Source organism: Cyanistes caeruleus, chromosome 7 (assembly GCF_971803275.1).
Source record: "Cyanistes caeruleus chromosome 7, bCyaCae1.hap1.1, whole genome shotgun sequence".
Lineage (NCBI taxonomy): Eukaryota > Metazoa > Chordata > Aves > Passeriformes > Paridae > Cyanistes > Cyanistes caeruleus.
In genome coordinates this window covers 39,519,281-39,531,629 of record NC_141707.1, presented here as the reverse complement: position 1 = coordinate 39,531,629, position 12,349 = coordinate 39,519,281, and the positions used below count along the sequence as shown (strand labels likewise).

Here is a 12,349-nt window from a genome sequence, read left to right as displayed (position 1 = left end):
GTTTTATACATAATTTAAAAGTTTAATAGAAATATAATTAGGATATAAAATAAAGTAAAATTTACAGATATGGCCTGGTGTCTCTGCATTCAGCCAAGAGAGCACAAAGGATTGTCCCTTAAAAACAGAACTCTACTACATATTCAGTAGATATTTAAATTATTATTATATAAATATATAATATTTGAATATATATTTATTAAATATAATACAATAAAATTAAATTATAAATAGAATAAAATAAATATAATCAAATAAAATAAATAGATAATAAATATATAATAGATATATAATAATATAGAATAAATAGAAATATAATAAAAGTAAATTATAATAAAATAAAATTATTATTTTATTATTATTTATTATTTGAATTATGCATAATTTAAACACTTGATACATATCACATTCATTTTAATATTTGCAAAAAGGCAATATTATAATATGTACAACATATTACAATATGTATAATATTATATTATAATATTATAATATGTATCTTTAACACCTGATATACTCCAGAGAAAACCAAAGAAGCCTTTCAGTCACAGCTGGGGTGAAAGCAGTGCTTGAAAGAGATTTTTTCTGCTTTTCTGTATAACTAAGGAACAGTCAAGAGTTGTGCTGTGGCTGCTTTTAGCTGTGTTGACTTAAAAAGTGTCTGAAGTGCCAAGTTTCAGGTTTCACCTCTCACATGTGTCCAGACATGTGGTTTAGCACATTATCCTCAGCCACTGCAGCCTTTTTTTTGTTTAATGGAAGCAGCACAGGAAAATGGGGCAGTGTCAGGGAAGGCAAACCATTCCCTCCCCAGCCACAATGGCTTCATAAAAACACTTTATAAACACCAAATCCCTCTCAAAGCCATGGAGAGAAAAATAAAATCAATAAAAATAGAATCAAATCAAAGCACAAAGCGATTTAAATGTGAATTGCAGCATCAACCCTCACCTGTTACACTCACAGGGAGACAGTCCATGATCTTATCTAGGGGTGGTTAACCACAGGCGAGCTCGTAAACATGGATTTAACCAGTTAAAACAACCCTGACAATTCAAAGAAGATCTCAGTTCCCTTTATTTTGGCAGCTAAGCACGCAAGGAAAAATTCCTCCTGCAATTAAATGTTCTTTTTGAAAGAGTTTGTCGTGTAATTGCTTCACTGTGGTGGTCAAACTACTCAAGAGGACACATAGAGAAATATATTTTTAATAAAGATGTATTTTGCATTTAGCTGGGTATTAACTGAGGAAAAAAATTGGTTTCTATCCACACACAACAAAGGAAACTTTCTGTGGGAAGAGAGCAACAAATTGGACTCTCTCATCCTCACAGAGGCAGCACCACATTTTTGGCAATATTAGAGAAAGTGGGGATATGGGTTTAAAATCATCAAACACTAGAAGTAACATTATTTAAAAAAAAAATCATCAAGCATCCAGAGAATTCCACAATGAAAGTAGCCAGGTGGACTAACACCATTCATAAAATCAGAAAAAAAGCCATTTAGCAATATTATGTACAAGCCTGTGTGATTACCCAGAGAGAGCCTGAAATATCCTGGATTTTTGGATTAAACATAACCTGGTAACCAACTGGAACAACCCTACAGCTCATCCTTTCCAAGATCCCCAGGCCCTGAGGTCAACCCCAAACCCCATTTTGCCTCCTCATTCCTGAATTCTCCTCCCAGAATTAAAGCAGAGCTGCCCCAAGCAAAGAAAGGAGAGGAAACGCTTCCTCCTCCCTCTGTGCTGCCAAAAATCATCTGCTGGGCACAAAAATCATCTGCTGGGCACAAAAATCATCTGCTGGGCACCTCTGCACTGTCCACAAGGCATCCACTGAGCCTCCAAACCCCAGGATTGGCCTTGCTTGTGCTTCCCCAGCACACAAAGGGCGTTCATAAATCAAGTCATGTGTCCAGTGACATTTTCCACTGTTTGGACACCCCAGGACAGGTTTTTGTCACGGCAGAACAACCCTCAAAACCAGCTCCAAGTGGCCCTGGTCCTTTCTGATCCTCTGCTCCCATGATATTCCTGCAGGGATTTTTCACAGCTCTGGCTTCCACTGCTGGCTCGTGATTCAATCCTGACCCACGCTGCAGGGTTTAACCATGATTTAAATCTTGGGGCATTTTTTATTCAATTAAGGCATCAGAGGAGCTGCTGTTTGCCGTGGGCTTCTTGAAAAAGAAGGGAAAACACTGCTCCTATCAATCCCAGTCGTTTTGTCAGCTTTTGGGGAGGCAGGTTCCCCCAAAAACACCCAGTGCTCCAAGCACAAGGTTTCTAGGAGTCCCAAAAACCAAAGGGATCCTTCAGTTCCACACTCACTGTTCACACTGGGGTCCAGTCAGTGATGGAAAAACACCTGGAGGCTTAAAAACCAAAAATAAAATCCTACATGCTGATATCAGCGTGCCACAGCTGCAGTTCCTAAAGGGATTCCTTGAAAGGCCTTCTTTTGCAAGGAAGGGGTGAGAGTTCGAGGTTTGAAAACCCAAGAGTAGCCTAAATACAAAGCAAGAGCTCCAGGTGATTAATTACTATGGGATGTCCGTGCAATGCAACTTTTTAAAAATGCTTTATTTAAGAAATAACAAAAAAAAAGTGATTTAATAAGTGATGCAAAAGCAACCACTCATCCTCTCCCAGCAGCACATCAATGCCTGACCATTCCCTGAATAAAACCCCTCTCTGGAAAAACCAAACCTTCAGGTTTTACTGCTGAGGAGGACATGATAAGGTATGGAAATGAAGTGGAAAATGCCTTTGATCAGATCAGATCTGCTGTCCCAGCTGGCTCCAGTCAACGCACAGAACCAAATTCTGATGCAATAAGACAAATTCTGCTCCTTTCATATGTTACATAACCCAGCAAAAATGCATTTAAAGTATTTGATGTGACTCCAGTTACCCCGTGTGCCTTTTGGTAAAAAGAAGAAGAGGAAAGAAACTTCTCTGTATCAGAAATCCACATCTCATTATTATCCTTTTTCAGAGCTTGCCCTTGGTGGGTTCACTAAGTTCTGCCAGGGAAAAATAAATCCTGAGGCATGGAAATACGTGAGCAAAGGCCTTCTCCTCCTCTCCTGGGAATTTTAAGTGATATATTTTTTTCTCTGCCCCCAAACCACAGCAAACAATCCTTTGCCAGCAGCCAAGCATCATTTGTCAAAGCACCAGGGCATTTCTGAGTCAGGCTTGGTCAGGAAAGGGAGGCAAGGCTACTCCAGCACTCCCTGGGGAATTCACAATGGCTCAGGAACCGAGGTTCCCAGCCCTGGCAGGTGGGTGGGAGGGAGAAATAAATGTGAGGAGTTGGTACAAAACAATCAATGGCACAGGCAGGGGTGACTGCAGCTGGCGAGGGGGGACACGGCACCGTGGGGTGCAGAGGGGTAAAAACAATAAAAACGTGGAGAATCAAACGTGGTTTGGTTCTCTGCAAGACCAATCCATAAATAATATCAACTGCTACATGAAAATTTCATGGTTGGTTACAATTTCCTGAGCAGGAGGGGACCCACAAGGACCTTCCTGCACCTCTCCCACCAGGAAAGGCTGAGGGAGCTGGGAATGTTCAGCCTGGAGAAGCTTTGGGGTGAGCTCACTGTGGCCTTCCAGCACCTGAAGGAGCTGCAGGAAAGATGGAGAGAGATGATTTACAAGGGATGGAGAGACAGGACACAGGGAATGGCTTCCCACTGGAAAAGGGGAGATTTGGGTGGGATTTTGGGAAGGAATTCCTGGCTGGGAGGGTGGGGAAAGGCTGGGATGGAATTCCCAGAGCAGCTGTGGCTGCCCCTGGATCCCTGGGAATGTCCAAGGCCAGGATGGAGCAGCCTGGGACAGTGGGAGGTGTCCCAGGTGGGATGGGATCATCTTGAAGGTCTCTCCAGCCCAGACCACTCAGGGGTGGTGAATTCCCCAAATTCCAGTTTGATTTAGCACAGAGTTCCCAGAGCCTGGGGCACTCCAGGGAGGCACTGCCATCCCTGCATCTCGGCCTCCTAAAGGGGAAAAAAAAATTTAAAATGCAGATTTTAGCTAAATTAGCAGGTTGCTTCAACCAAAACCTTACTACTCTGAGTATTTTACCCACCTGTAGTAGAGAGTGCAGGTCAAAGGACACTCAGAGCCCTGCACCCCAAATCTCTCATTTCCTGTGAGCAGTGAAGGAGAAATCCTACCTCGCTCCACACATCACTCTCCTGCTCTAATTGTCCTGTAATTATTAACTTCATTTATTGCCTCACAGAAAAGAGATTTTCAAGTCTGTGCAGATCAGCTGTAAATCTGCAGCTCTTGGGTACCTCATGAATATTATAAACACCTATTTTAAGGTTTTCTCCACTAGAGATCATTGGTGCCAATTTTTGGCACCAAGGGTCTCACAAATCTTTCCAAATGTGAGAATAATTACAGGGAAGGAAAGGAAAGATAGGAATTTATATATATATATAAATGCTGAAGTAAAGAAACAAGAAAATTAAATATAAAAACCCACAGCAAAAGTCCTTCCTGAAACTGAAAGAATTTTTTTCCCTTCTGTGCTGTGGATTTCCAGTGTTATCAGAGCAGATTGATATCAGGCAGTGTTGCAATAACCTCAGAAAAATAAAATAATTAGGAGGAACAGAAAGCAGCCCCAGGCTGGGATTGGCTCTGCACAGGGAGATTCCCCAGCCCTTCCACCCACATGGTGTTTTAAAAACTGCTATCCCAGAGGAGCAGCTGCAGTGCCAGGATCTCCTGGGTTTGCTTGGACACTCTGATTCCCTGACTTCTGCAGAAGTTCTGCTGCTGGATTTCCTTAATGCATTGAAATTCATTTTTATGTATTTCTATAAAAATAATTTTATTTTTAGAATATATGTGCTTTTATATATTTTTATTATTTGTAATTATCTGTATATATTTTATATATTTATGTTTAATATAATTTTATTTTTATATATTTATATATTTATAATAGAAAATTTATATATTAAATTTTATTTATATATTTCTATACTAATATAAATATTATATTATAGTATAAATATATTACACTATATTATTTATATAATATCATTTATATAATATAATTAATATAATATAATATTATATTATATGTAAATACATATTTATATATTATATTTATGATAAATATATGTAAATATATATTTATATATTATATCTAAATATATAATATATAAAATTCATTTTTATATGAACTTGACTCCTCTGATTTGACTGCACATCCACATGAGGGGGATGAGACATCCTGAACCTTCTCAAAGAGGGAGGTACCTCTGTAATCTGAATTTCTGGGTTTTTGATGTGTAGTTTTATAGGATGGGCACAGGGCCTGCCCTGGGAGGAAACTCCAATTTTGGGGCAGCCACAGCTGCTCTGTCCTGAAACAGCCAAGGAGGGGATTTTCCTACAGAGCCCAAGCCAGAAAGAGCTGGGAATTACAGAAACCAGGATGAGCCTGGGAAGATGTTTCATTACCCCAGCCAGACACAACAGATGGAGATAGTGAACTTCCAAGGAAAAATGATGATCCCAGCCAGAAAACAGAGCTGAGCACGCACCTGATGCTCTGAAAGAAAAAGCCAAAATATGGCCATAAAAAACCCCACCAAGTGCCTTGGTGTGTCCAGCCTGGAGAAAAGGCTGAAGGGAGGAGACTGATCCCAGTCTGGAGCTTCCTCCTGCGGGGCAGCTCCGATCTCTGCTCTCTGTGACCCAGGGAACGGCTGGAGCTGGGCCAGGGCAGGTTTAGGTTGGATTTTAGGGAAAGGATTTTTCCCCAGAGGGTGCTGAGGCTCCCCAGGGAATGATCACATTCCCAAGGCTGCCAGAGCTCCAGGAGCGTTTGGACAGCGCTGCCAGGGATGCCCAGGGTGGGATTTTGGGGTGTCTGGGCAGGGCCAGAAGCTGGATTCACGATCCTGTGGGTTCCTCCCAGCTCAGGATATCCCATGAAATGGATTTCCTTAGCAGCCAGAAAGAAGGAACAGCCACACTCTCCAACCCCACACCTAACACACAAAAACTCTTCATACCCAAAGCACCAAAACTCCTCAAGTCCAGCCTTAAATGACATTTAAGCCAAACCAGTCCCTGGGAAGGTTTGAGGCACTGTGGGGGCACACGAGGCTCCTGCCCTCACTTCTCTCCAAAGCTTTTAGCTCCATTTCAGTCTATTAAGCCGAGCTCTGAATTAGCGCAATTTGCCACAACAGGTTCCTTCACATCAGGACAAAACCGGGGCAGCATTTTTTCCCCCCAAAAAAATTAAAAAATAAGGGATTAGATGACGCTAAGTGCTCCCATCTGCGTGTTTAGACTCCTGAGCAGGGTAATCACCACCCTCCAGGGCACATCCCCGGGGCTGGGGAGATAATCTGGTGTCTGGCTTGCTGCTTCACGTGGCCAGGTGAGGAAGGGAGGGTGGAAAGGTGCCCTGGAGCAGCAGGTATTCACCAGAGGCAGCTCCCCGGAGCAGCCAGGTTGGGATGGCTCCTTCCAACCCCAAACAGCTTCAGCCCCGCACTCTGCAGCGGGGATTTAAGGGATGGAGGGTTCCCCGGAGCCGCCACGGGAGGAATTGTTACAAACCACTAAAGATGGTCTTTCATCCAGGGTTTTTTGCCTGTTAAAAATGGCAATATCTTGCATTTAAACCTAAAGCAAGGCTGCTCCTACAATTGCTCTTAGTTCTCAATCCATCTAAATCAATACAGGCCTAAAGATTTCAGACTTAGCTTCTCCAGAATTTGGAAATAATCGTGTAACTGGGCTAAGAGGAAGGAAAACACATTTCTTTAAAGGAAAACAGGGCTATTTTGACATAGGAAAGAGAATTGTTCTCACAGACATACTAATTTATGGGCAAAACTAATTAAGAGACTGAGAACAACTCTATTTTAACATTTGGAAGAAGCAGAATGTCCAATCTATTTATGCACCTGATTTTTCACCCTGTAGTTGCAAGGATCTCATCCCACTTTGTTTTTTAACATGCACTCCTGTTATAAAAAATGCAGGATAATGAGATGAAAAGGAAGGATGGAGTGGACCTTCCCCTGGATTGAGAGCTGAGGAGTGGAAACACTAAATTTAAGAAACCACAATTTTCCCTGAAGAGCAGTGAGGGCAGGGCTGGGTTCTACCTCTGCCACCCGTACAAAATTCAGGAGAATTTCTGGGAATGGGATGAGCTTTAAGGGCCCTTCCAACCCAAACCATTCCAGGATGATTCTTTGGGGTTTTTTAAACACAAAACCTCAGCTTCCATTCCTTGACTGTCCCACTTCCAGACCTGTAAGATGACATCAACAATGGGGTTTGTAAATTTATTCCAAGCAGGTTTCGCACAACAGTTCAGATTTGTTTGGACATCAAAGCAAAGCTGAGACAAAGCCCAAATGAAAACCATTTTACCCTGAATTTGGGCCAAAGCCTGTAGTTCAGCCCAGGCACATCAAAAAGCCCCAGGCTTCAGACAAGAAATCCCAATCTCATTTTGTTGGATCGTAACTTTTGCTCCCTGCTTGGGGTCACAGCAAGAAAACAAGGAATGCCAACAGCTATCCCGAGCCCTCACTTAAAATCATGGAATCCCAGCACGGTCTGGGTTGGAAGGGACCTTAAATTAATCCCATTCCACCCTCTGCCATGGGCAGGAACACCTTCCACTGTCCCAGGTTGCTCCAAGCCCTGTCCAACCTGGCCTTCAGCATTTGGCACTGGGAATGACCATCCTGGTGATCAAATCACGTGCAAATCCCAGCTGAAACCTCCCGGTTTAGACTAAAAGATTCTCCCAGCAATTACTGGAAGAATACCTGCCAACATCACATGCATCACTCAATCCGCCTCAATCCTTCAGGAAAGCTGCCACCTGAAATTCCTTCTGAAGTTTTTTGGCATGGAGCTACCAGAGGTGCCTTTTCACCACTTCTGAACTGTTGGACATGCACCTCATCCAGGAGGCCTTTGAGGCACACACGGGAATAACCGAAGCATTCCTTTCCTTTGAGTCCACAGGATCCAGCCAATGGATCTGAGGGAAGGAATTAAAATATTGAGGAGCACAGACTTTAGGGGGGAAAAAAAAAGAGGGGAGTTTTCAGAGGTATCAAAATCCAAGCAGCAAAATTGTTCTTTTTAAAGCTTTTAATCATGGAATGGTTTGGGTTGGAAGGGACCTTTAAAGCTTATCTTGTTCCAAGCCCCTACCATGGGTAGGGAATCTTGCAGGGACAGGGAATCATCCGTGGGATGGGAATCTTCCATTTGGTGACTTCTGTAATCTGAGTTTGTAACTCCTGATTCTGGACAGGATTCTCCTACGTAATTACCACAGCCATATAAAGAGGATAAAAGGAAATATTCCTTCTCTCTTCTCTCACACCTGGAACTTGGGAAATGGAAAACCAAGCAGGAAGCGTTTGGGATAACCTGCCTCAACCCTGAGTTAACAAGGCACCGGTGTCTCTCCCTCGGAGCTCCCAAGGGTGCAGGAAAGGCACCGGTTCCTCTAAGATGGATTTTTTCCTTGCAGCACTTTGAGATGTCAATGGCAATCACCTCCCTGACCCACAGACCACATCTCCCCAACCCTGGCCGTGCTTTCCCTCCTCCTCCTCCTCCTCCTGCCAGACAAAGGGAACGCATCCCAAGCGTTCGCAGGATCAGCGCGCGGGATCCATCCCATGTCCGCCCATTACGGCATCTCCCAGCTCCTGAGTGAACATCACCCAGATGTCAAAGCTCGAGAGAGGGCCCTGCCAGAGCCAGGCTGAGGCTAAAGGCCTGCAGATTATCCCCTTGGAAGGGCTGTCACTGAGAGGATGTGACTGGCGGGAGCAGAGCAATTATCACGCTGGGAAGCACTAATTGACTTAAAGCAAGGAAGGCACGGCGGGAAGAGGTGGAACTCTGCTACCCGAGTTAATTGTGGGCTGACTGGAAGAGTAAAATACCACCCTGCAAAGGTTGATGAATCACCAAGCTGTGCAACAACCTGGACAACTCCCTTGCTCCGTGCCATAAAACATCCCTCTGCAATTACCTCTGGAATTCACCTGCACTGCAGGTACAGGGCCTGGCTGGGCAAGGGGACACAGGCACACAAAATGGGGACAGAATCAGCGCTGAATTCTCCTTCTCTGAGCTGATCTATGTGTTCTCAAACTCGATCCTCTGTCGTCACAAACCTTTTAATCTTTTTGTCCTTTTCTTAAAAACTTGTCCAAGCAGAGGTGTAACAATGGGGAGGTTCAAAGTCACGGAGGAAGCTTTAAAACTTAAGAGGTTTAAAACTGACCTGAGGAAACAGAGGTCTAAACACTTAATATTTTATGATTTTAAACAAAACCGTGTTTATTGAGGGAGAGAAACTTGACTCATTCTCTGAGCATCTGGGATTACCAGCACGGCATTTCTGGAGGAGGCTGCAGCACATGGCTCTGCAACTGCTCTGATCTCTGCTGCGTTACCCTCTGACAGATGGGAAATCACACAATCCCATTTCCCTGAGACTGCCCTCAGGAATCAACCAGCTGGGTCTTGCAAACCAGTCCTAGCTGGGTGAACCACGTGTGCTCCTCGAGCCCAGGACTGTTTCCATTCCCTGCATCAGCAGAGCACCAGGGCCTCGTGCAGAAGCGAGCCCTCGGTGCCCACCAGCCCCACAATCCCCCCAACACTGCTGGTGGTTGTTGTTCCAAGGGATTTACAGCCTGATTCAGCACAAGGATATGCAGCTGGATACTGGGAATAGCTACCAGAAGCCTGTGTCCATTCTGGAGAAAAGCACCACGCTAAAGGCAGCACTTCCCCAACCTGCCAGGGTCAGCCCAGCACCTGCTCATGTGCTTTTACAGGATTTTATAGGATCACAGGATGGTTTGGCTTGGGGGGACCTTAAACACATCCCAATCCACCCCCTGCCATGGTAGGGACATCTCCCACTGTCCCAGGTTGCTCCACACCCTGTCCAACCCAGCCTTGGACACTGCCAGGGATCCAGGGCAGCCACAGCTGCTCTGGCCACCCTGTGCCAGGGCCTCCCCACCCTCCCAGCCAAGAATTCCTTCCCAATATCCCATCCATCCCTGCCCTCTGGCAGTGGGAAGCCGTTCTCCCTTGTCCTGCCACTCCAGGCCCTTATCCAAAATCCTTCTGCAGCCTTCACGGTGGGCAGATTGTATTTTTCTCTCACAGTTTTTGCTGCACTAAGTACATTTTTATTGCGTTCTGTCACTTCCTACGTTGAAGCCCCACTGCTAAAGAGCCCGAGGTTGGCGTCCACACCTGTGGAACACAGAGCCCAGTTCTTTTTACAGCTCTATAATCATCAGGAGATGTGTAATAACTGCACTTTTACAAGGGACCTGTTAAACACAGGCTGTGAATTGGGTCCCAGGCACTTGACGCTGCACACGCAGCACTTCCCACAGCCTGGCTACTTCCTGCCAGTGCTGCTGGGGACACCCTGGTTTTGGTGACACCTCCTGCTTGCTGTGTGGCTGGGGACACCTTGATTTAGGTGCCACGTTCTGCTCCCCAGAACTGCCAGGGGTGGAGACACCTGTTTTCAGTGCCACCTCCTTCTCCCCAAACCACCGGAGCTGCCGACACCCTGATTTTGGTGCCACCTCCTGTTCCCCCAAACCAGCAGGCCCGAGGACACCCTCTTTTGGTGCCAGCTCCCGCTCCCCAAAACCGCTGGGGCTGGAGATACCCTGATTTCAGTGGCACCTTCCACTCCCATAGGGCTGGGGACACCCAGATTCCGAAGCCACCTCACACTCCCTGTGGGGCTGGGGACACCAAAATTCCAGTGTCACTTCCCACTCCCTGTGGGGCTGGGGACACCCAAATTCCAGTGCCACTTCCCACTCCCCATGGGGCTGGGGACACCCAAATTCCAGTGTCACTTCCCACTCCCCATGGGGCTGGGGACACCCAAATTCCAGTGTCACTTCCCACTCCCCATGGGGCTGGGGACACCCAAATTCCAGTGTCACTTCCCACTCCCCATGGGGCTGGGGACACCCAAATTCCAGTGTCACTTCCCACTCCCTGTGGGGCTGGGGATACCCAAATTCCAGAGCAATTTCCCACTCCCATAGGGCAGAGGACATCCAGATTCCAGTGCCATCTCCCACTCCCTGTGGGGCTGGGGACACCCAGATTCCAGTGTCACTTCCCACTCCCCGTGGGGCTGGGGATACCCAAATTCCAGAGCAATTTCCCACTCCCATAGGGCAGAGGACATCCAGATTCCGGCGTCACTTCCCACTCCCCGTGGGGCTGGGGACACCCAAATTCCGGAGCCCCCTGGCTGTGCCCGCTCCCGCCGGGGCTGGACGCGGCTCAGCATCACCTGGAGCAGCAGAGCGGGAGCCGCAGCCCCGAGCCCGCTCCGCGCTCCCCTCCCGGACCCGCTCCCCGCACTCACCCTCCGTGCCGGGACAGCGGGACACGGGACAGCGGGACACGGGAGCAGCAGGACAGCAGGACAGCGGGACACGGGAGCAGAAGGACAGCAGGACAGCGGGATGTTGGCCCCGGCCGTGCGGGCGGGGCCGGCGGAGGAGGGGCCGGGGCGGAGCGGGCGGCTCGGACACGCCGTGCCCGCCCCCGGGGCGGTGGCACCTGCGGGCAGGGCGGGACCCCCACACCTGCGGGGACTCGGGGGGCGGCTCCCGAACCTCCCGGGGATCCCCGGAACTCCATCCACCCTGCCCCGGGACCCACGCATGGAGAGCGCATCAAGGTGACCACCAGCGGTCTTGATCCCGAACTACCGAATATCCTCATTTTGGGATAAATGCAGCTTGCCTTGGGATCAGCTCTGCTGGAAGGTAAATTTAAAGTGTTTCAGTTTGAGCTAAGAAGTGTTTGAATCAATAGCGGCAGCCTTGCCGTGAGTATTTTTCTAGGGATGCCGCTCCCATTCCTTTGTTTTCGCTGCGCTCTTGCGAAAGGTGGATCTCGGATAATTTGTGCTTTTTTTCATGGAGTTAATTAACTGCTGCAATCCCACATTCCGAACACGAAATTGTAGGGATGCACTTGCAAACACTCTGCTGTCTAATTGAGTTCATCCTCCAGGCATGAGCTTTATCAAGGAGATCTTGAAGGGCGAATCTTTTTTGACTCATGGAAAGAGCTCTGGCACCCTGCAGTGTTTGCCTTCCTCTCCAGGATTTGTGGGGAATGTTTGGACTTCCCATCTGCTCTCTTTAATATAAACCATCTACCCTGGAAAGCCTCTTCTTCCCGGGTGGAGCCATCCTCATCCTGCAGGAGATTCTCAGAGGGTGAGGAAATGCCTCT

At 46.7% G+C, this 12,349-nt stretch overlaps 1 protein-coding gene across 1 annotated transcript in view; it reads right to left on the bottom strand.

Annotated features, from left to right (window-relative positions):
* The window catches only part of LYPD6B (LY6/PLAUR domain containing 6B), a 40,973-nt gene extending 29,392 nt beyond the window's left edge, over positions 1-11,581 (bottom strand). The window contains exon 1 of the mRNA XM_086896917.1: positions 11,469-11,581. The gene's annotated coding sequence lies outside the window, so the exon portion shown is untranslated. The remainder of the gene's footprint in view (positions 1-11,468) is intronic.
* Positions 11,582-12,349: the final 768 nt, after the last annotated feature.